This window comes from Panthera pardus, unplaced genomic scaffold, assembly GCF_024362965.1.
Source record: "Panthera pardus isolate Hobbes unplaced genomic scaffold, ASM2436296v1 HiC_scaffold_2, whole genome shotgun sequence".
Classification (NCBI taxonomy): Eukaryota; Metazoa; Chordata; class Mammalia; order Carnivora; family Felidae; genus Panthera; species Panthera pardus.
Genome location: NW_026526765.1, coordinates 74,646,284 through 74,669,836, shown reverse-complemented (window position 1 = coordinate 74,669,836; position 23,553 = coordinate 74,646,284). Strand labels below are relative to the sequence as shown.

At 36.1% G+C, this 23,553-nt stretch overlaps 1 pseudogene; it reads right to left on the bottom strand.

Moving 5' to 3' along the window:
• The window catches only part of LOC109267416 (surfeit locus protein 2-like), a 63,637-nt pseudogene that overhangs the window by 6,917 nt on the left and 33,167 nt on the right, over positions 1 to 23,553 (bottom strand).

Genomic DNA, 23,553 nt, shown 5'->3' with positions numbered 1-23,553 from the left:
GATACAGCCTGTATGCTGCCTGCTTTCTCCATTTTCTGCTTTACTAATGCTACTAGAATTTAATCCTGGCCCTGTCCTCCTACTCTAACCACTCAATTGTCAAAAAACCACTCAACACCAAAGACATGGTTCAAATGCTTCCTTTTTCCCAAGCTTTCCCTAATACCTTTCCTCCTTCCCCAAAATAAAGCAAGAATCTAGTTTCTGTTTTCCTGTAACATGTCTCTTGGCTCATATAGCACAGTTCTAAATTACAGTTGTTGAGAAGCAATAATTCCTGTCCCCTCAAAGGTCCTTCTAACTGGACTAAGAATCACATGAACATGAGGCAACTAAACAGGAGAAAATAGAATTTAATAGGTGTACATATGGGGAATCTACATAAACATGGAAATTCCAATGACAGGCAAAATGAGGTGTATATGTCATTCTGAATTAAGGAGATGGGGTAGGGGTCTGGGATTTAAGAGGAATGCACTCAACTAGGCAATAAGAAGAGCAGTATTTGGTAATTAGATGTTTGCCCTGTCGTATAGATGGGTCACCCAGATAAAGTTTATCTCTGCTAAAAACCCTAATTCTGAGAAAGATCCTCAATTTAGATTCTTGTGTGTGGTTAAGTGAGGGACAAAAGTTTCTCTTGAGCCTGCAGGGTCTCAAGTGCCTTCAGCTCAAAATAATCTACATGCCAAAGTGCACATTCTTGGGGTGGGGGGGGCTGTCCTTAACCGTTCATAGTTGATTAATTATTAGTTATTTATAAAAGTCTCTTTTCTGTCTTTTAAGAGTAGCCTTAGTGTCTTCCACAAATTTTGTCTTACTGTTTCATCCTTAACAACATCTCAAAACAACAACAACAACAGCAACAACAACAACGTGAGTGCCACCACAATAAAAATTACCACCTTTGCGTGACTTCGTTCTTATCTTCACATACTCTTAAATATTATTTCTGTTGATGTGGAAATAACAAATAGCCTGTTGGCATTTTTAGCAGATGCCTCGCACACCAGCAGAAGAACATATTAGAGAAAATTTATTAACTGAAATTTCAAGAAGTAATATAAGTTGTCATTATGGGGGGAAATCCATCTCTGGATAATTTTTATACCAAATGTATAATTTAGTATTATTTGTAAATTACATACGAATGGGGGTGAGAGTGGAAGTGAGGGGTAGGAATGAGACCGTTAGGTTTATAAAGATATTAATTCATCCTTGATTCCCATTCACAGGTTCCAAGATTCCCATTCAGTTTATGTCACATTCATACTACTCACCTTCTCTCCTATGTGATTTTCAGTGTGAGTTTTCTCTGTCTTATATCAAAGGAACAAAATAAATCCTTCTGTTACTTCGTTCAGTGGATCCATGTCCTATGACATTGTATTTATTTTTGTATGTTAGTATTCACAGCTGGCTTTTTTCAATACCAGCATGCAGGGCAGTTTGATATTGTTTGGTTCTCTAGCACAGAACTGAGGTGGCCCTGTGGCTAAGCCAACATATCGAATGACCTGGTGATAACTTGTGGATTTTCATGCAGGAAGGCACAGCCTTTAGGGGCTCCCTCTGTTCCCCTTAGTGTAGGGGCTGCACTTGCTATTTGAATCTTGGGATACAATGGGCCCCAATATATTCTTTTAAAAAGAAGTATTGATACTTAATTCAATTCCTAAATTTCTGAGAAAGACCGACAAATATTTCTCTTTTCTATAGCATTAGTTTAGTTGTAATTTTAGTGGGGAATATGCCTTAAGTAATTTAATTTGGGATACACAAAAATTAGATGAACAGGAACAGAGCTTGAAAGGAAAGTGGAGAGCTGAGCTGCTGTACTGGGTCTTTGTTCTTTAGAAAGTTGGCAGACTGCTTCTGTGTGTGAAAGAGAGATTGTGTTAGGGTCCCATGGTGCCTATTAAGGTTTTCTAAGTAACAACTGAACTTCACTGGGCTCTGAGTGCTTGAGGTAGATAGATGGCTGATACTCAGATTCCAATGCTACTCCTGCCTGAAGGCCCTATTTTTTGAAATACTGAGATAGCTTGTAAATTCGCTGAATGCAAGGGAATAAAAGTGACTGTTATTCACCAATTAAATTCTTTCCTCCCAGTGCAGAAATCAATCCTGTACTTTAGTCAGTGGGGGAGATAAAACTCTAGGACAGCAACCAGCTGTGGTGGCAGAAGGAAAGGCAATGAGAGTCTGAGACAGGAGCCACGCTTGGCTAAAACAAGGGAAGAAAATGGACTCAAATTGGCATTGGGTGTTCACTCAAGGGCATGTATCCTCCGTCCTCGGCATAAGCTGATAGAATCAAAATAGACCACATGGGGCAAAGGGCTGACTAGAAAAATCAGTTCAAGCAGCTTGGTTGCCTCCCAGAGATGTGAAGCAGCATTCAGCGGTCACATCCCAAGGGCGGACAGAAAGCAATACTCAGTTTTCACTTTGTTTGCTGTGACTATTAAAGAAAAGTCCAGGAGATGGCTGTTGGAGTAATGAAACCAGCATATTATGGGTGAGTGGAGACCAGGTGACTGGGAGCATTGTGGACAGAATGCAAACTACATTAGAATGAATAACCCAAGGCAGTGATTGTAATTGAGTGAGATTAAATTGGAAAACTTTCAGGGGTGATGATGAAGACGTTATGTTGCCCACAGCGCTAGGAGAGAACACATGTGTAAATTAATTGAGCTAATGTAGGCCAGACCTTTCATCAGAACATCTATATTTCAAAAATGGTATTTATGGACACATTTTTTTATGGGTAGTTATGAGTAATTAGTGGTAGAAAAGAATTCTTTCCCTGTTCTTTAGTAAAAAAAAAGGAACCCAAGAGTACTGGAATAGCAAATTGGCTCTAGAATCTTCCCCATATTCAGTTTCCCTTCCCTAGCAGATCCCTGCCTTATAGAAACAGGGACTGTGATTTATCCCTGCTGTGGAACAGGTGGCTCCAGTCCTTCATTATAACTGAGCAATTTGTGCTGGTCCTGTCACACTCGCAATTTGCTTGCCCATGGATTGGTGGGTCTTTCTGGGTCACAGCAGAAAAAAAGCAATCCCAGAAATTCCTCCTTTTAAACCGGTATTCTTAGGATAATCTGATGTTTTCACTATTTTACATCAAACGCCATTGCAAGAATAGCTCACAGGATTGCAGCCTTGAAGAAGCATGGGGCTGGAGCTTCAGAAGCCCCTAGCTTACCTTGTGTTCTTTTTTGTAGGGCTCTGAATAAGCCATACACAGGGAACATCACAGTGGTAACTCTGCTTAGTGATCACAATTTCCTGCTTTGTATTTTTGAAAAGTTTTACTTCTCAAAGGACCTAGATCAGTAAGCCCTTTACATCAAACTTGGACAGAATTTTTGAAATTTCATTTAACCACAGAAATTTAAAGTTGCCCATGACTGTGGCATGCATTATCCCCAAAGAGAATTATTTTGCACGTTGTGCTTCTGTGCAAAACAAAAATGCAACTGTCCACGCACACACACATCTACACACATATGTTTAAAAGGATGTTTATTTATTGAAATTGTTTTTGGTGACCACATTTTCAGCCTATACAGGTAGTAAAGGCGCAGTCATGTTTTATCCTCTAAAATAGGGTACATGGCCCTATTGTGTCTATTTGCGCTTTGGGCGAATTTAGTTTATTACGTAAGACAGCCAGTTATGAGCAAGGACTTGAGTGAACAAGAGGCAGGGGATGATACATTGGTGAAAGAAAGGAGAGAAAACGATGGTAAGGAATGTGTCTTACTTGGAGGTAGTGCTTATATGACCTGAGAGATGACATCGTGGGAGGTGGGAATAGAATTTGGGAAACTCAACTCCTAAAAATTATATGTAGCATTAAATGGTCTCTTGCTGTTAGTCATCTATCCTTAATATGGAAAGGGAGCAGAATTTGCCACTCCAAAATGTTTCTTTGGCATAAAGATTATCGTGAGAGGGTTATTTTTAAGAAACAGCAGACACAGGGTAGAAGCTCTGAAAACCGAGTAGAAGTTAACCTTTTGTAAGAGACATTTAAATCTCCATTTGTAAGGGTGTCTCTCTCTCTGTATCAGAAGGAGGAGGATGGCTAAATCTACCGTCATCAGTGGAGCAGGCAACTGGCTTAAATCTGCAAACAACCTGACCTTTATTTACTCTGCTTTGCCTGATAACCTCCCACAATTGGTTTCCCTCCCACACACATCTTCTTTTGTCTTTAGCTGGAAAGGGTATGTAAGGTGGTAGCTTTGGCCATTTTGGGGAGTTACTCAGTTTTCCTGCGTATTTCTGATATATATAGGAGATACATATGATATTAAACTTCTGTTTGTTTTTCTCATGTTTATCTCTCTTGTAATACAGAGGGGTGTCAGCCAAGAATCTAGAAGGGTAGAGGAAGAATTATTTTTCCTTCCTCTCAATGTATTTTTCATTAATTGCATTGGAAATTCAAAGTCTATCACCTCTCTCTCTCTCTCTCTCTCTCTGTCTCTCTCTGTCTCTCTCTCTCTGATGAGTCACCACATTGTTTTGCTTTTCTTAATCTGGAAGCAGAATAACCAAAATAATTAATATCATTAACAAAAATAGTAATTCTTCCATTTGCATTTTTAAATTCCCTTCATTTTGGTTATTTGTTGCCTCTTTAGGTGTTTTTCTGAAAAAAGATTCGCATATGGAAGGTAGGTAAATATGAAACTGGCCACATCAGGAGTCAGACAGTTGAGCCTAATGAACATGAATTTCTGGTTTCTGGGCTGTTTCTTATGCTTCTAAGCATAATGGCAGAAAACCGACTTGTGTTTTTGCTCTTCTTCCTTTTTGGTTTTTAATGTGTATTTATTTTTGAGAGAGAGGGGGGTGAGGGGCAGAGAGAGGGAGACAGAGCAGAGAGCCCAATATAGCGCTTGAACCCACAAACCATGAGATCATGACCTGAACTGAAGTAGGACGGTTAACTGACCAAGCCACCCAGGTGTCCCTTTTGCTCTTCTCCCTATACATGAAAAGCCCTGTTGGAATGACATTAGTTTGATGTTTCTAAATCACATAAAAGTTACTATGTGTGACACATTTTTCCAAATTTTATTTGGCTTTCTAATTCATTTTCAATTTTTGACACACATGCTGTTAAAGACACATACACATAAATATATTTCTATTCCTTTGAGAAGCAAAGCCAGCAAAAGCATATATAAAAAACGGCCAGCCAGATGTCCAAGGCCGGATACCTCCGTTGCATGCCTTTGGCTTCTATAATCTTGCTTGCCTCTTGCATCAGCCAACTGCCTGCGCAGCACAACCAATATTCCCCCGCCCCGCCACCATGCGGCCAATAGAAAGTTTCCAAGTAACCAATTTGACAGTAAATTTCATATATTAAAAAATAAAAAAAAATAAAAAAAAAAAAAAAGAAAGTTTCCAAGTACCCAGAAGCTATCCAGGCATTAAATAAGGCCAGTGCCAAGGCTCGCTGCTCCGCCAATAAACAGTGTCTTCTGATTCCTCGAGTGTGTGTTGCTTGTCTCTTCCTGGGCGCCGAGAATTTGCTGTAACACTTTTCTGAGCTATTTACTATTTTTTAAGTTCTTGCTATTTCTGAATCAGTTCTATAATAATATCTTTATTTTTTTGATACACTTTTTTTCTTTAATTAGAATCATCTGAGATTTGTATTGAAGTATGCTAGGAAGTATAAACCTGACTTCTTAAAAAAATAATTATTTCATATCATCTATTGAATAATTTACTCCTTTGTTATTGGTATCCATGATCCTTTATATCACATATTAAATTCTTTTGTATATGGAGGTCTATTTCAGGGTATCTGTGGTTTTCTTTATGTCTGTAAATTTTCTTGCCACTATCACACTATCTTATTATTGTAGATTTTTAATTCACTTTTATGTTTAGCATAACAAATTTTTCTCCATTATTTTTCTTTGTCAAAGATATATTAACTATTGACCATGTTAATTCCTATATGTAAGCTTGAGAATCACTATGCTAACTTCGAAAACAGTCCATCTAAATCTTATAGGCAATAGCATTAAATCTCTATATGAGTTTGAAAGAATGTGTTCTCCTAAATATATCAATTTTCTGATTTATAATAATGAAATGGTTTATGAATTACTCAAATCTTAAAATTTTATAGGTCTTTCATGAAGATCCTACCTAAATTTTGCTTGCTATCTGAAAGGAATTTTTTATTATATTTCGTAGAAGCTAATTTAAATTATTTGCTTTTATTATTTTTTCTTATAAGAGGCTACACTACTTAATGCCATTATTAACTATAAAATATTATGGTAGATTATTTGGAGTTTTCTCAATACAGAATTATACCAATGAGAATATTGTTTTCCTCCTTTCTAACTGCTCTATTTTTCTTCCTGTTTCACATCTTTGTGTATTTGTTAGAACATTTAGAAAAATGTTAAATAATGTTAGGAAATTCAGTATTTTGATCACTAAAATGATTTTGGTCTGACTTTAAGAGATATAGTGGTGACTTGTTCATTTCTTAAAATATGTCTCAAAATTTAGTACTGAATATTATCACGTATCTTTGTGGAGTCTATTGAGGTTATGAAAAGTGTTTTCTTATTTGAACATATTGCTGTTAAAAAATATTTCCTATGATTTGGATTCCTGAATTAAAACAGACTTGGTCATGGTAGATGTACTGTTGAATTCAATATGCTTGTATCTCATTTAGAAATATTCATATCTGTATTCATAAGTGAATTTCCTTTAAGGTTAGTTTTATGGGTCAAGTGTATAATATTAATCAAAGTGAAGTTTAATATTAACACAGAATGTAAGTGAATATAGAATAGCAGGACACGTTCAAACTTTTTAAGCCACTCTCTGTGAGGCATCTGACCATGCTTTTTTCCAGGCAGTATAGTTTTGAAAAGCCACACATTTGCATAATGTCTTTGCTGTTGTTCCTTTGTTCTTTGAGTTGTACCAAACTAATTGCTTTAGAAAGTTATTTCCCAAATTCTTCCCACAGGTAACATTTAGGTAAATAAGGCTCTTCAAAGTTAGAATCAGGGACTTGATACTGTTAGTATACATCCTGGAACATCAAAGAGCAAGGCCCAAGTCTCTGAAGAAACATAACATCAAAAACTTCTCCTCCCACCACTCCTTCCGTTAATGTCCATTCTGATTAGAAAGGAATCAAGAAGGAACCAGGAAAAAGGCAATATTGCTGGCAACAAAGTTTTAAGGAAAGGCATTCCTTCACACTGATTCTGATGAGGGAGTTTTATCAGACCATCAGTAAACTCTCTTAAGATTCTTCCATCCAAAGTCGCTTTTTCCTAGCTTCTTTCTTTAATGATGTATATACCAATTATCTTTTCCTTGGGAACATGAAAGAAGTTACTGATTAAACTTTCTTTTGAGACATTTTGTAATTTTTTTCATAATTCCATTTTTCCCCCCTATGGCCTTTAGTTTTTTTTTTAGGTTTTCTACTTCTATTTGAGCTAGATTTTGTAACTGTTTTCCCAGAAAGGTGTATGTCTCATTGACATTTTTAAATTTATCATCACGGAATTGTACATACATAATTTAAAAATCTTGTCTGTTGTTGCTTTCATAGGTCCTGTGACAATTGATCATTAATTTGGTAAACTATTTCAGGTGGATCCCCCTGAGCTGTAGTTCACTCTGAAGGTTTTGCTGAGATTTTTCCATTAATTTCTAATTACAACAGTGGAATTAAATTTCTTTTTATAAGCTTTCTTGTACTATAGATGGCAGTTATAACTTTGACACCCTTATCATGTCACTTGAATTTCTGTGTCTGGGTGCTCTGTGGGCACAGAGTCTTTTCTTCATTCAGAGTTCTCAATTTGCCCTTGGCAGTGAGCTGTCTCTGTTTTATGACATGCTGATCTATGAGCAATGTCTCTTCTTTGTCTGTTGTTGTAAACAAACCTGGGATGACTGGGAGTATTTCTCTAGTGAATGAATAGTCTGCTTAACATTCTACAGTTTCAAGTATGACAGTATAAGAGACTCATAAATACCCTGGTTGTCTTGACTCATCACTGACTTTCAGGAAATCATACTTAACTTTCATATCTTTACTTTGGAATGAAAACGTGGAGGTCTTCTGAGAAGCTGGAAAACAATTTCATTGAAAGATGGGGGAATTCTTTGTATTAGCCAGTTATAGAAGTAAAGTATATCTGGTTGTTTTCTACTCTTTTGACTTTCTATTGACCTTTGTTGGATATGAGATTTAATTCCCTCTGTTTCCTCACAGCATATGGTAAATGATTAGGCATCAGTGATTCTCATCAATTGTGGAAAATGACAGGACAAACATCATCTGGAGGTGTGAACATTTTTTTTACATGTAATGATTGATTTACCGTAAGCCAACTACATCCCTCTGCCTGTTTCCCCTTTTACCAAAGACATGGGTCTGCCAAGCAGCTCATCTCTCCATTGGGAATGGAATAGTTTTTCTTCCAGTTGGTAATTAAAAACCTGATTGCTTTCACTAGAATCATCTTATGGTATAGAAGTGTAGTCCTCTGATCTCTCTGTTTAAAATTGATCTGTGTTAAAGTAAACCTACCCACTGTTATACTGTTTTTTTTAATGATAGCCTTACTTACTAGCTGAAATCCTATTTTATATTTTAATTTATTTATTTGTATTTATTCTATGAAAATATAAGCAAAACAGGGACTTGTCTGTTTTATTCTCTATCATGTTGCTGTTGTCTAGAATAGTTCCAGGCATTCAGTATTAAATCCTTCCAAACTTTCTGATATATTTGGCCTTCTTTTTATTGGTGTGGATAAATATTTATATTTTAAGTTGAACAGTCTCATTTATATGTATGTTAATATTATAAGCTACTTCATATCTGTTTAAATGTACAGTACAAATAAATAAGAAACCAATCAGTATAATGTACTTGTAGATATGGTTTGAACTGTCTTTTTAAAAAATTTTTTAAAGTTTATTTATTTATTTTGAGAGAGAAAGAGCATGCATAAGCGGGTAGGGGGGAACAGAGGGAAAGGGGGAGAGAGAGAATCCCAAGCAATCTCTGCACTGTCTACACAGAGCCTGATATGGGTCTCAGACTCACAAACCCATGAAATCATGACCTGAGCTGAAATCAAGAGTTGGATTCTTAACAGACTGAGCCACCCAGGTGCCCCTGGTTAGAATTTTCTTAAATTATGTTGTTTTTTTTAAAAAAAAAATGCATCAAGAAAGACAGGGAATAGATACTCATGCATTGTTGGTGAACATGTGAATTGGTATAACTTTATGAAGGGCAATTTGGCAGTTTCTAACACAATATAAAATGCACACATCTTTTTACATAGTGATGTCATGATATCAATGTTAGAAATTCTTTTGTTTTATTTATTTATTTATTTATTTATTTATTTAATACGAAATTTATTGTCAAATTGGTTTCCATACAACACCCAGTGCTCATCCCAACAGGTGTCCTCCTCAGTGCCCATCACCCACTTTCCCCTCTCTCCCACCCCCATCAACCCTCAGTTTATTCTCAGTTTTTAAGAGTCTCTTATGGTTTGCCTCCTTCCCTCTCTGTAACTTTTTTTTTCTCCTTCCCCTCCCCCATGGTCTTCTGTTAGGAATTTCCCCAAGGGATAGGAGTGCTAATGCATAGGGGTACCCCAATATTTATAGCAGCACTTTCAACAATAGCCAAATTATAGAAAGAGCCTAAATGTCCATCAACTGATGAACGGATAAAAAAGTTGTGGTTTATATATACAATGGAATACTGCTTGGCCATGAGAAAGAATGAAATATGGCCTTTTGTAGCAACACGGATGGAACTGGAGAGTGTTATGGTAAGTGAAATAAATCATACAGAGAAAGACAGATACCATATGTTTTCACTCTTATGTGGATCATGAGAAACTTAACAGAAGTCAATGTTAGAAATTTTTATAACTATAGTTGTGCCAGTGCACAAGGATTTTTGTAAATGAGTATTTATTTCAAGATGATTTTAGTAACAGACAAAACAAAACAAGCCCACCCCAAATCTGGAAGAAAATCTAATGACCAAGAATAATTAAAAATTATTATGGGGCATGATATGATTTAAGAATATGAATCAGTTAAGAAAAAAGAAAAGAAGTAGTTCTGTAAGTTCTGACATGAAAAGGTGCTTAAGACACAAATAAACAAGTTGCACAACAATAGGGTAGTATAGTTTTACTTTTAAAAGGTTTTTATTGTGGGGGTACCTGGGTGGCTCAGTGAGTTAAGCATCCGACTCTTGACTTTGACTCAGGTCATGATTTCATGGTTCATGAGTTTGAGTGGACAGTGTGGAGCTGCTTGGGATTCTTTCTGTCCTTTCTCTGCTCCCTCCCTCCCTCCCCCCCAAAAAAACAAATAAACTTTAAAAACAGGTTTTTATTTTCATATGTACATAACAACGATTTAAAAAATGCTAGTAGGACTACTAAAGAAGTTACATTTTGTATTTTAAGGTTATTAAGAACCAGCAGTGTGATGACTTAACTTTTGATGCTTATATCACAGGATCACAAATATTCTCCAGGTTAGGATCTAAGAAATCATTTAGTTGAAGGAGAGGAAGAAATTTTCCTCAGTCCAAGGTTCTTCCAGACAGAAAAAGAATTGAATTAACATGAGAAAGATTAACAAGAGTAAAAAACAGTTTTATTATGTGCATTTGGAGGCTCAATAATGAAATTGAGTCCTAAAGAAATGACCAAGACAAGGGTGCCTGGGTCGTCAATTGGTTAAGTGTCCTACTCTGGATTGTAGCTCAGGTCATGATCTCATGGTTAGTGAGAGGCTCATGAGATCAAGCCCCATGTCGGGCTCTGTGCTGACAGCACAGAGCCTGCTTGGGATTCTCTCTCTCCCTCTCTCCCTGCCCCTCCCCTGCTCATTGTAGCTGTCTCTCTCTTAAAATAAATAAATAAATAAGCTTTATAAAAAAAAAAAAAAAAGAAATGACCAAGGAGGATAGCTTTAATACTTTTAAGACCAGGAGGCAATAAATCTGTGAGGAATTGACAGGGCAAAGAAAATTTACCTTTGGAAGATTCACTTAGTAAGGAATTCTAAACAGAATTGGGCTGAGGTAGTGTATTAGTAAAAAGTAATAAGGGTTTTGTATGCAGCATTCTTGGCTCCAAATTTCTTCTCTTTGATGATGAGGATGCCTCTTTGCCTCCTGGCACAGAGAGGGTACTTTTCACTTGAGAAATTTATTTCCTGCTTCCATGAGGACAGAGAAGGGTCTCAGTGACCTTCTTGCACAGGCTGTTTCTTAATTAACTTTTATCTAAAACAATATGCCAAAGTGGCATATTTGGGGGCAGCCTGCCCTTGACCTCTGCATAATGTAGCACATCGGAGTGTGACTTAGGGACTGTAGATAGGACTGATTTTTAGCTATTTCTTTTGATTGCCGTATAATTTAGATTATTACTTAAATTCTCTGAGCCCCACTTTCCTAATAGATAAATTGAAGATAGTGAGAATGGTTGATGTGCCTTAAGAGCTTATTATGTGCTTGAATACTTTATCTTATTTAAAGCCTACATCATTAAGCCCATAAAGAAAGTAATATTATTTCTGTCTTACAGATAAAGAAACTGAGGCACAGATAAATTAAGTAACTTGTCCAAATGATATAAACAAGTGTTAGCCTTGACATTTCAACCCCTACAGACAGACTTTGCATCCAAGCCTTTAAACCAACACGCCATACTGTTCTCTGTCCATACTCCTAGCTTGTTTGCTAGAAAAATGATAGTATATGTGACTATCCTAGTAGAATGTCTCACATGTGGTAAGCTGTCATTAAATATAATTATTTTCTTATTCCAGGGATATTGGTACTATGTTCTTTTGGGGTTAGAGAGCAGAGGGCTGAAGAGCCAAGCCTTTGTTTAGTATTTTGGACTTTGACCTCAGACTTAATTAAATTTATGGTTGCAAAAATTAAAATTGTACAAAACAGTGATTTATACATTACAACTAAAAAAAAATGACACCCAGGCTGGTTAAGTTTTTTCCCCATAATCAATCAGTTAGTGAAAAGCAGAACTTTCCTTCATCTTCCTCTCCACTTCCGTCCCTACCTCCTTTCCTTCCTTCCTTCTTCCTTCCTTCCTTCCTTCCTTCCTTCCTTCCTTCCTTCCTTCCTTCCTTCATTATTTCTCTCCCTCACTCCTTCTGTCTTTTTCTTTTAGAACGTAGAGTATGTTGGGATGGCTTATACTTGCAACAGGGAAATAGGCTACCTTTAACATTAAAATCTGAACACCTACTTTAATGAACCCTTAATGAAATTGCTACAAGTTTGGTGAACCCATAGAAATAGCAACATGATTTGGAGCTTGGTCACAGATAGGCAGAGGTGGGGATCTGAGGGTGGGAAAGGGTCACTATACGGCTTCCAGCTGCACACCTCCAGTAAGACGAGTGTCAAATAAACTCAGATGGAATCCTGGCACTCAGTAGTGGAAGATAAAACAGATCCTTGATTAGAAATGTTCAGTGTAGGTGTCTTAGTTGGTTAAGTGTCTGACTTTGGCTCAGGTCATGATCTCACGGTTTGTGGGTTCAAGCCCCACCTCAGGTTCTGTGTTGACCACTTAGAGCCTGGAGCCTGCTTCAGATTCTGTGTCTCCTTCTCTGTCTGCCACTCCCTCCACTAATGCTCTGTCTTTCTCTCTCTCTCAAAAATAAATAAACATTACAAAAATTACAAAGAAATGTACAATTCAGACAACATTATGTATTGATGGTAAACATACAGTGATGGTAGCATGTGAGATGGCAATATGCCATGGTTATCACACCTCAGTCTGAAGGAGGTTAGCAGAGCTGTCTGCATAAACTTAAGGATGGAAGGTCATAGCTATTAGGAATGTAGTCTAACAACAGTCCTATATTAACATAGACCATTATGTAAACAGCAACTCAGAATCCATGTTGGTTCTTAAACTTTGCCCAATAGCAGAGATGAATGACTACAGGTCTCGGAAATTCATTCCTGAAATGGTTCGAAAATGCTTTAAGAATTGCTCAGTATGAGGCACAGTGGTAAGCCCAGGATGTGTTTTTTGGGGGGAAGTGCGGGGATCCAGTGAGGCTACTACCCTACAGTAGTGTTGGACAGGAACAATCCAACTTTATTTCCCGATTCTTATGAACCATAAGTGTAATTTGACACAGAGCTCATGTGATAGAATTAATAAGCTTAAGTTATGCTTTTATTTCAATTTGGTTTATAAATCTTTGAAACCTTGGTATTTTATTATTTTGCCTTCAGTTTTGCCTGAAGTAAACTTTGGTTATAGGATCATTTGATTTTTTTGTGATGTTAATACTACTTCTGCTAGATATTTATTTTTAGCAACATTGTCAACTTTTACATGATGTATTTTCTCTGCATCTTTGCAGGTTGCATTTTGAGTTCGTAAGGTATACTGTTGGTTCACATTAAATCATTGTCAAATGCATTACCAAACTGCCATCCAGTTCTTACTCAAAATGTTCAAGGTAGTAACAATTCAGTTTGTTTTCCTAATAGGAAAAAAAATAACTAATTTGTAATAATCTCCAAATTGAGGAAGTCAGGAGGGAGAACATATTAATGCATATTTGATGAAATTTAGAACATTAATTAGCTTAGTCTGTGAGCTGTTACTCAGGTATTGAAAGTAAACCTTTCATAGAATAGAATGGTGAATATTTGCATTAGAATTCTGTTTTTGTGCAAACTGAATTTATATGCAACTTTTCTTTTAATTCAGAAAGATGTAGTAATTAGCTCAGCTGATGATCTAGACGTTTGTCACACGTATTTTTCTTAAGTGAGTTAATTTTTGAGTTGTGGAAGAAGACACTAAAGTCTATGATATATTTTTTAGCTTTTTAAAGTTGAAATAACACCAAAATAATTTTTAAATGTTATAAGCTCAAATCCATTCTGCCTGTAAGTGTATTATAGACATTTTATAGTTTTATCCTTTTGTACATGAGGATTTTTCAAATTTTTTTTTTTCAACGTTTTTTATTTATTTTTGGGACAGAGAGAGACAGAGCATGAACGGGGGAGGGGCAGAGAGAGAGGGAGACACAGAATCGGAAACAGGCTCCAGGCTCCGAGCCATCAGCCCAGAGCCTGACGCGGGGCTCGAACTCAACGGACCGCGAGATCGTGACCTGGCTGAAGTCGGACGCTTAACCGACTGCGCCACCCAGGCGCCCCTGTACATGAGGATTTTTAATGAAGAGTGTGACAAAGTTGATTTCCCTAGGTGGAACGAAGTACTGTTTCTAAAAGAAAACACCTCCCCTCCAGCGTCTAAGGGTCTAGAGGTCTGAAAAGGTCTAAAAGTATGGGTTTACCTAATTAAAAGTAAAAATGAAATAATTAAAGCTAAAAGCTATGAAAATATAACAGGATGTCTTTTGTTAAAAATAAAACTGATGTGTGAAATAATTAGCAAACATAAAAATGGACTCATGAATAGAATCCCCTTTTAAATTACATCCGTTTACCTAAATTTTAGTATCAACCATGTTGATATCATGGAGAACTGTCAAGAGAGCTGACATTCTTAGAAGACATAACATCCCCTGTAACCTTTAAAGAAAGCTGCTTCTGAAAGCCCTAAAGGCAGACTGGTCAGACTGGCATTTGTATAGTGTGGTAGGAGATGTTAAAATAGCAACACACGGAACCCTTTCGAGCAATTTTTATGCCATGGACAGTGAGGCTTTTGGAAAGAAATCTATAAGTAGTGATTTGTCACCACTTATGTAAAGTGGAATAATTTCAGACAGTCTTTTTTTTTTCCGGATCAGAAAGTGCTATGCCCAAAGTGAATAATAAATCAAATTTGAATCCTTTTGTCTTGATATATACATCTCTGAGGATATTATTTTTTAAAACTAACATTTATTTCTTCATTCTCCGCAGAACCGAAGTCCAATTTTATAACTTTGCAAATTTTTTCAATCATTTCCTTTGGTGTAACAATTACAAGTGCAACATATTTGTAATAAAACTGTCAACCATGGTTCAATTCAAAATGTATCATGGGGAAGTCAGGCTTCTGAAGTGGGAAAAGTCTGGTGCTTTTCTTTGAGAAGCAGTGAAGGTAAACTCACAGGACACTTAAGAACCAAATAGAAATTTCCCAAACTTTGGAAAGTTTGGAATCCAACTTTTCCTAATTACAAAGCACATTTTAAGGGTGCTTATAAACTATTGTCTTCAACTTTTAGAGCCAATATGGTATGTAGTCTATAACTTTTGTTTATGTTGAAAAAAGATTTGACTACATACTACAGAAATAGATGAATAACTATTAATATTTAACCCTCAATTAGCTCTATTTTTAATATCAGTGAGACTTGAGAATCATTGTGACTCTATGATTTTTTTGTGTCTTTGTGGAGTATAAAAATGAAGTAATCTACCTCCCACCATTTAAAATAGCTCTGGAAGACTTGTAAGTCCTCTATAAGGACTTACATATATACTCTGTATATGTAAGTACTCTGTAAGTATTACTCTGTAATATTACTCTGTAAGTATTTACTGAATATACTCTGTAAGTATTTACTGAAGCTGTTCTCTTGAGTTTATACATCAGATATTTAACCTCTTGTGTAAGTTCCCACATTTGTTCACAGGATTCACAATTTCAGTTATTTATAATTGAGTGTGTGATGATCTGTAGTGTTCATCTTGTTTAATAATTTAATCTCAACAATAGTTTGTAAGGTAGATGAAGGAGATATTATAATATCTAAGGTTTGGGTTTTATAACAGTCAACATTTTGGTTACAGTAGGAAAACAGTCTGAAATTACTGATGAACTTTTTCTGCCTAAACCAGCAAAACATTGTACTTGGTTACTGAGAAAGTTCATTGAATATGAAGAATTTTGGATCTGGCAATTCAAGAATACATTAATGGCTAGAGTTGAAACCATAGTTGAGTAAATATACATGGTTAGGGATTTTACTTTGTGAATGCTGTCTCTTTTGTAATTTTCATATTTATGTCTTCTCCTCTGGATTACATGTTAATTCCTAAAGAGTAGAGATCTTATTTGTGCATGTTGAATGTATACACAGTAGTAGGTATTCAATTGCCAAAGTAAAACTCCATTTTTCTATTGACTCTGAAGATTTCCTAAATCATGATACGTATATTTTGGTAGGGCATTTGAAATTGCCAAGTATAAATGTCAGGATATTGTAAGATTACTTGTAATGACCTCATGCCTTCTAAAGTAGCCAGGCAGTAGTAACCGTATGTATATATACATGCCTAGGGGAACAGTCTATCCATGGGGAATAAGTTTAATTATTGGTTCTTCTTTGTCTACTTGATCATTCTAAACCTCAGAATAACTTACTATCATCTGGGAACTTTTCTAGCTTCATCTTTAAAGAACTGAACTTCCCCATATGTGATTCTTTAGGTCATCTTCTTAGATTGGAAATACAACCAGTAGCAATACATTAGTACTAAAAGATAGAATGAAAATTCTTTTATATTGAAATCCTTTTGGAATCATATTGGAAATTTCTTGTGAGTGAAAGATATGAAAAGTGTTGTGTTTTTTTATTTCTGGCTAAAGTTTTAGTAAGGTAAATTTTTTTTTCTTTAGTATAAAGTTGATTTATTGCTCTTAAGTCAATAATTTAATTTTGATAGAAGGTTCTATTTATTGATGGCAACATAATGTTTTAAGAACATTTATTAAATTGAGTTACATATGTCTAGAAGTGACTTGTTCAACATCAAAAATAAACCATTACAAACTAAGAAATTCTTTATTCTGTGAGGTTGGAATAATGTAGAATGTCATCTCATTGCTAAATAATGCTGACACAAATCTGATCCTTTTAGTTTTCTTGGCAGAAGGGAAAAAAAATCTATCCTGGAATTTACACATTAGTTAAGGTACTTTTCTGAGATAAGATTGTATAATAAGGAACAGCCTTTACTTGAGATATTTGAGACAGTGCCTTTTTCCTAAAAGTTAGACATACACACACATACAACCTCAGAAAATATATATTGATCCTATGACAAACTTATAATTCACTAAGTTACTTTTTTGGTAAAGTTCATTATGACCACTCTGTGAACGAAGGAAAGTGATGTTTCTTAACTGACTTTGAGAGAGCTTTATCAACTCTTTCTTTTCTGGCATTGAAGTAAGATATAAAATTCAGTGAGAGTCAACTGGACCTATCTGCTTTGATGTTTCCTACTGTAGATCTCAGTCCTTTGAACCTTAAACCTTTGACCTGACTGCTATTTCTGATATCTCCAAACATACTTCATGCATTCTTGGTTGCATTTCAATAATTCTAATTATTATAAACAATGCTATTTTTCTCCCATTAAAGGGGACTTAGACAAAATCAATTTGTTTGGTCAACACAATGCTTTGTTAGAAAATAAATATTCCTACTTCCAGGGTTTTTTCAGACTTTTCTTATTCTTTGTTGTTTCATATTCTTCTTATTAGTCATTTAATTTTACCTTGTGCTCTTTCAATATTAAAATGTTGTAGTACTGAAATGTAATATATTATATAAGTGTACTAGTTGAAAAAATCTGTTAGAAAACAATCAATACATATATTGCATATTTAGAAAAATATCCTGAAGAACATGACTTGTATATGTGAATGTCCATACATATGTATGTGTATACAAGGTGGTAACAGAAGTTGACTCTGGATAAGTTAGAAGAATTATGGGTATTAGTTATAGACTTTTATATCTTGATTTCTGTTGAATGAGCCTGCATTGCTTTGATAAAGTGAACTTTGCTTCTGTTTTTCATTGTTTCAAGAGAAAGAAGGTCTGGTCATAGACTTTGCAAGATACGTAAAAGGAAAGATACTGAGACAGAATTGGGTTTGAGGAGGATGATAAAAATGCCACAGGAAAAATGTCAGTGGGAAAGTTACACAAATGTGAGCACTTGATCATATGTGCGCATATACACACATACCACGTACACACACAGAATTTTCTTTTCTCAGTTATCATTCTGGTCACATATTAAAAAAACAGTGCTTTGAGGAAAAGATTCAGCTAATAATGCTCAAATGCTCTATAAATATTCACAATGGTTTTCAAGCTGGATGCTGATCCATTCTGCCTAGGAGTTTATTCCCCCTGTGACTGCTTTTCAGTGTAAAGGAAAAGATACTTGACTGAGCAGACAGGATCAGCATGATGCAAGTACTGGTAGAAAATGCATAAAAGAATGTCGCTTGGAGAACAAAGTCATACCTCATTTCAGTTTCAAAATATTTTTAAACATTCTGTAATTGTGGTCAGTGTGTGGTTTCATATTTGCAGTTACAAAGAATTATATTTACACATAAATTGCAGACTCAACATTTAGTGAACTATTGGCTGGCATAAAACATTGACAACATTTTAGAGAGCTTATGTGTTTGTACGTAAGACGGCCACATATAAGGGATGAGTTCCCCAAAATTAAGCATAATTCAAAGTTATCGTATTTCAAGAAAATTTTCTTAGAAGAATAAATGTAAACAGTGGCTGCCTCCTTTGAATGCATAAATATTCAAGTTACTAGCATATTTCAAATATTCTTTTTATTTTCTCTAAAATATTCACAGTAATCTCTCTGATAGTAACGTTATGGAGAATGAGAGTCACTCAGTCTTAGTTTGTATCAGTCAGTGTCCATTCAGAAGACAGAACCTGTGAAATGATTTGAACAAGGAAAGTTGTGTTAAAGAATTACTCAGTACAGATTGTAGTTAGTAGGATTTGGTAGCTAGGATTCTAAAGATTCTAGTATTACTAGAGACAGAGTGGCACCAATACTTAGGGCTGAAACACAGCACACAAGGAGGAGTTGCCTGTCTATGACTGAGAGGCAGCCTTTGAAGGAGATGGCAGAGCTGAGGCTGACTAGATGGCAGAAAAATCATTGCACTGTTGCACTGCTAGAACTTGCTAGCAATCTGCCCTCTAGAGCTTGCCAGAAACCCACCTGTGAGAGTGCTAGGGAAATCTCTTCACCATGAGGTGGCTCTCCAGAAGGTCCTCAACTATGAGACTGCCTGAGCCAGGTGCTTTGGAAACTGCTGTGCTCTGGGTGCTGGTGCTTGGTACTAAAAGAAGCCGCCTGCAGTGTGGGAGCCTGTCCAGAAGCACACCTCAACCAGCCAGGAAAACGCTTTTCTCATGCAATGTCCTTCTAGCACCCTCTTGACAAAGCTTAACATCATTCCAGCAAGGAAAAGAAAAAAAAAACACTTTAAGTGTTCTTCTATTTTTTTTTTTTTTTTTATTGCGCAGGCAATGAAAAATGTATTTGGAGCCAACAGACAATGAGTTGATAACAGTCACAGTCTTTATCTTAACATTTGATTGCCTCTAAATTTTACCACCAAATTATTGATTTCCAGATTTTTTCCCCTACCACCAAGCACCATTATGGCTTGAAAAATGGTGACTTTCACTTGAAAGCAAATAATATGACTTAATCGCTTGAAAAATAAAAAGACTATAAAAAACTTTATATTACATTGAGGGTGAACATTAAAATAATGGTATGATATGCAGACAAATCATTCATAGAAGTGTTTAAGCACACAAAATGTGTTGCTCAGATAATAGGAATATTTACCAATTCAATGGAATTTGTAATTTAAATTTCAGTCACCATCGTTTTAGATATTAGGCAATTCTTGATATGTTTAATTTTTCGATATTTGTGTTATTTTATGTTTTGCATAAAATGAGATTCATAAATATATTTTAGCATAATACTTTAAATTTCCAAGGTCACGTTCATAGAAAATGTGATTTAGTTAAGGATATTCTCCATCACATTGTTAAACCATTATCTTACTCGTTGCTGTTGGAAGAACAGACAGAGTGTGGAACGATTATCCTAAACCTCTCATCACTATAAGGGAAACAAGTTGTTCCATCTCCCCAGTGATGACTCGGGCATTTTTCAACACTCTAAAATTGTCATTCAACCTGTGCTTGACTATTTCCCACTTACACGGTTGAAATTATACTTTGGGGAAATTTCTTCAGCTTCTTAAGCCATTTTACCTTTCAGAGTTTCACATTATTTTTAGAAAATAGTAGTTTGGGGTTCTGGGCCTAGAGCCCAGTGCTCTACATCCAAACCTCTAATTTGAATTAGTCACTCTGTAAAATTATGCAGGTCATTTAACCCTTCTCTTTAGCTTTTCAACTTCTGAGGAAGAGGCACTGTTTTTCCTGATAATGCTGAAACCAATGTCCTTCTAATTTAAAATGCCATCAAACCTAGAAAAAACAGGCTCAGGTCATATTTTATGAGCAGTTTTCTTGAAGTTGAGCTTTCCTTCTGTAAAACCAGTGCTAATATTACAAGGAGAAAGCGTTTTCCAAGAAAGATACTTGGTCGACATTCCTGGCTTATGAAAGACAATGATTTCATGTAAGAGAGTGCCAGGTATGCCTTTGGGCTTTATATTAATTTGTGAAACATTCCTTTCATTATGTTTCCTGTTCAAAAATTATGCACATTTGAATCAAAGCCCAATGACAGTGTCTAGTAACTGAAAAATATTTATTTCTCCTTGGAAATCTTACCTGCTTAATTACCCAATCTTTTGGGAACACAGCCAAAGCCTAGAGTGAGTCTTTTGTTGTAGGAAGAAAAGAGAAAAATAATTTGGTGCTAAGGGGAAACAACTCTCTTACAGCTCTTGTGGACCATCTTGTCATGTTTGGAGTCACTCTGCTAGGCTGCCGTTGTTATCTGGCTTTGTGTCATTACAGTTCACATCATATGATAACCCCAAGGCAAATATCCCAGTTCTTTTGCCACCCTTCTTTTTTTCGTCTACTCTCTCGTATTCATGTCCAACTTGCTCTGGCTTGTTCATATTCTGGGAGTAATGGGGTGAAGTTAATATAAGACCGTTAACTCTCAATTACTCAGGGGGTAATTATCCACTCTATTGATTGCAAAGTCCAGCCTTTGCTTTTCCTGCCTTTTAAAGGGTGGTTGACTGCCCGTTAGGACTTGAACCAGACCAAAGTAGGGGGTGGAGAGAGAAAGTGATAAAATTCAAATCTATCTCTTCTGCAGCTTATTAGCGCTAGTTAAGAGCTTAGGTGAATGGCAAAAATATGGTTTTGGGACACCTGCATATTCAATTTAGTCTTGCTTTGCCTTGTCATCTTTTACCATGGATAATTGAGTTGGCTTCATTACCTTATGTTCATATAGTTAATTCTCAGAAGTTGGGTTTTTTATTGCTTTGGAGCAGTGACTTAATGGATACTTAAGGCATTTGAGGGAGCTATGGGTAAGCTACATAAACTTCACTTTTCAAATATGGAATCAGAGACACAGAATATTCAAACTGGAAAAGGGCGCTTGGTGGGATCATGGGTTAGAGCAATTTTTCACTCTTTGGTCTGAGTTCACAGTACACAGATGCGATAGAACTGCCTACCGATAGTTCATCTCGTCCAGGGGTTCCCTACAGTGGTCAGTGAATCTAGTGTAATACAGCCATGAGGAGTTTTGAGGAGAGTTGGCATAGGTTTTGTCTTCATTTGTGCAATGTCTGGCTGGTTGAGCTTGATATATAAATTCATTTCATTTAGCAGAATGTATGGAATGTAGTAAGCACTCAATAAAGGGTCAGCTTAATTCTAATTGTAGTAATAACAGGTGTGGTGGCCTTAGTACTGCTGCTAATGAAGTCTTTGATTCTTTTAATAGTTTAAGAATAATAAATAAAGCCATACATGTACCTGTGGAAAAGCTGTGTAGGTTATTAATTATATTAATTAATTATGTGGTAATTTAATCTCAGATTACGGCTTTATGAGGTTTTCCTTAGTGCAACTCCCTTATTTTATAACTGCAAAAACACAGGCCCAGAGAGTAGAATTATTTTTCTCAGTTCACCCAACAAGGGCAGAGATGCCAGTGGAATTAAGATGAGTGGCTCCTAACTTACCCTCTGTTTCACAATTGTACTGATGTTAGATCTCCAGTAATTTAATTCCTGGATTTAAGAAGTGACCTCCATTTGCCTTTTACTCACTCTTCTGCTCCAACCTCATTGCTTGTTTTCTTAATTTCCTGATTGGAAATGGGACAAAAGAATAACTTGTAAAACTAAGAGACCTGGGAGAAATGATGATGGCAGCAAATCCTTAGTTGTTAGTAGTACAGCAAAATGCAGTGGAATAGTGGTGGAAGTAATGTGTGTCACTTCTGAGGCAGGCCCTTTAGAAAACAGATATGCCCTTTCCATCTTCTTTCATGTTTTATCAGCAGGGTGCAGAAGACTAGGCAGGCTGAGGGGATAGAAGTCCTACCAGATAGATAGGTCCTGGGTCCCTGAATCACTACATGGAGGAAAACAGCTTTCTGGAATATCTGCATTGAACAACAGTGTAAATGTGAAACCTCCATCATAAGCTAATGGCAATTGGAGGGTATGGTAGTAGTACTCCAAATGATATCTACACTAATTTGTTACATTACATGCTATAAAATGGCAATCTCTGAACCATAATTCTTATGTACATGTGTTTCTATTTTCTTATAAAAAGAAAATTCAGTTTGGCATAAGTACTTACTATTTATTTATTTTAAATTTTTTAAAATGTTTTTATTTAAACATTTAAAGAGAGACAGATAGAATGTGAGTGGTTAGGGGCAGAGAGAGAGGGAGACACAGAATCGGAAGCAGGCTCCAGGCTCTGTCTGAGCTGTCAGCACAGAGCTCCACGCGGGGCTCAAACTCACGAGCTGTGAGATCATGACCTGAGCCGAAGTCAGAGCGGTGAGATCATGACCTGAGCCGAGGTCAGACATTCAACCGACTGAGCCACCCAGGCGCCCCAGTACTTACTATTTAAAGAGGCTTCTTGTAGTTATTTGGTAAGGCATTCATATAATACTTTGAGAAATGCTGAAATATAAATCTACATTCTTCTCAAATAATATTTTTTCATGGAAAGCAAAACAAATTACATTTCAAATTATTTGGACTAAAAACAATAGTGAGCAGAGCACACAGAATAGCACATATTAAGTATGCAAGAACGCAGGAAGTTAAGCGAAGTAACAGTAATGTAGTGTAATTTGTAATAAGTGTAATACTTTTTATTCTGCACAGCAAAAAATCACAACACTATGAAATTTATGTGAATTTCTATAACTACTATTTCTCTTCACGCTGGAATCAAATTTGTGGTTTCTTTTTTTATCATTTCACCAGTGTCTCAAGACTGTGGTAATATTCACAGTTCCTCCTAATACCACCTGCTGTTTAATTACATATATTCCACACGGAGATGTGAACGAACACATTTTAAAAGAAAAAGTCTTACATTTGACCATCGCCATACCCCAGGCCCCCATGCATTTGTCTTCAATGCGTTAGCTAAAACCCAACGCCAATGCTTTCT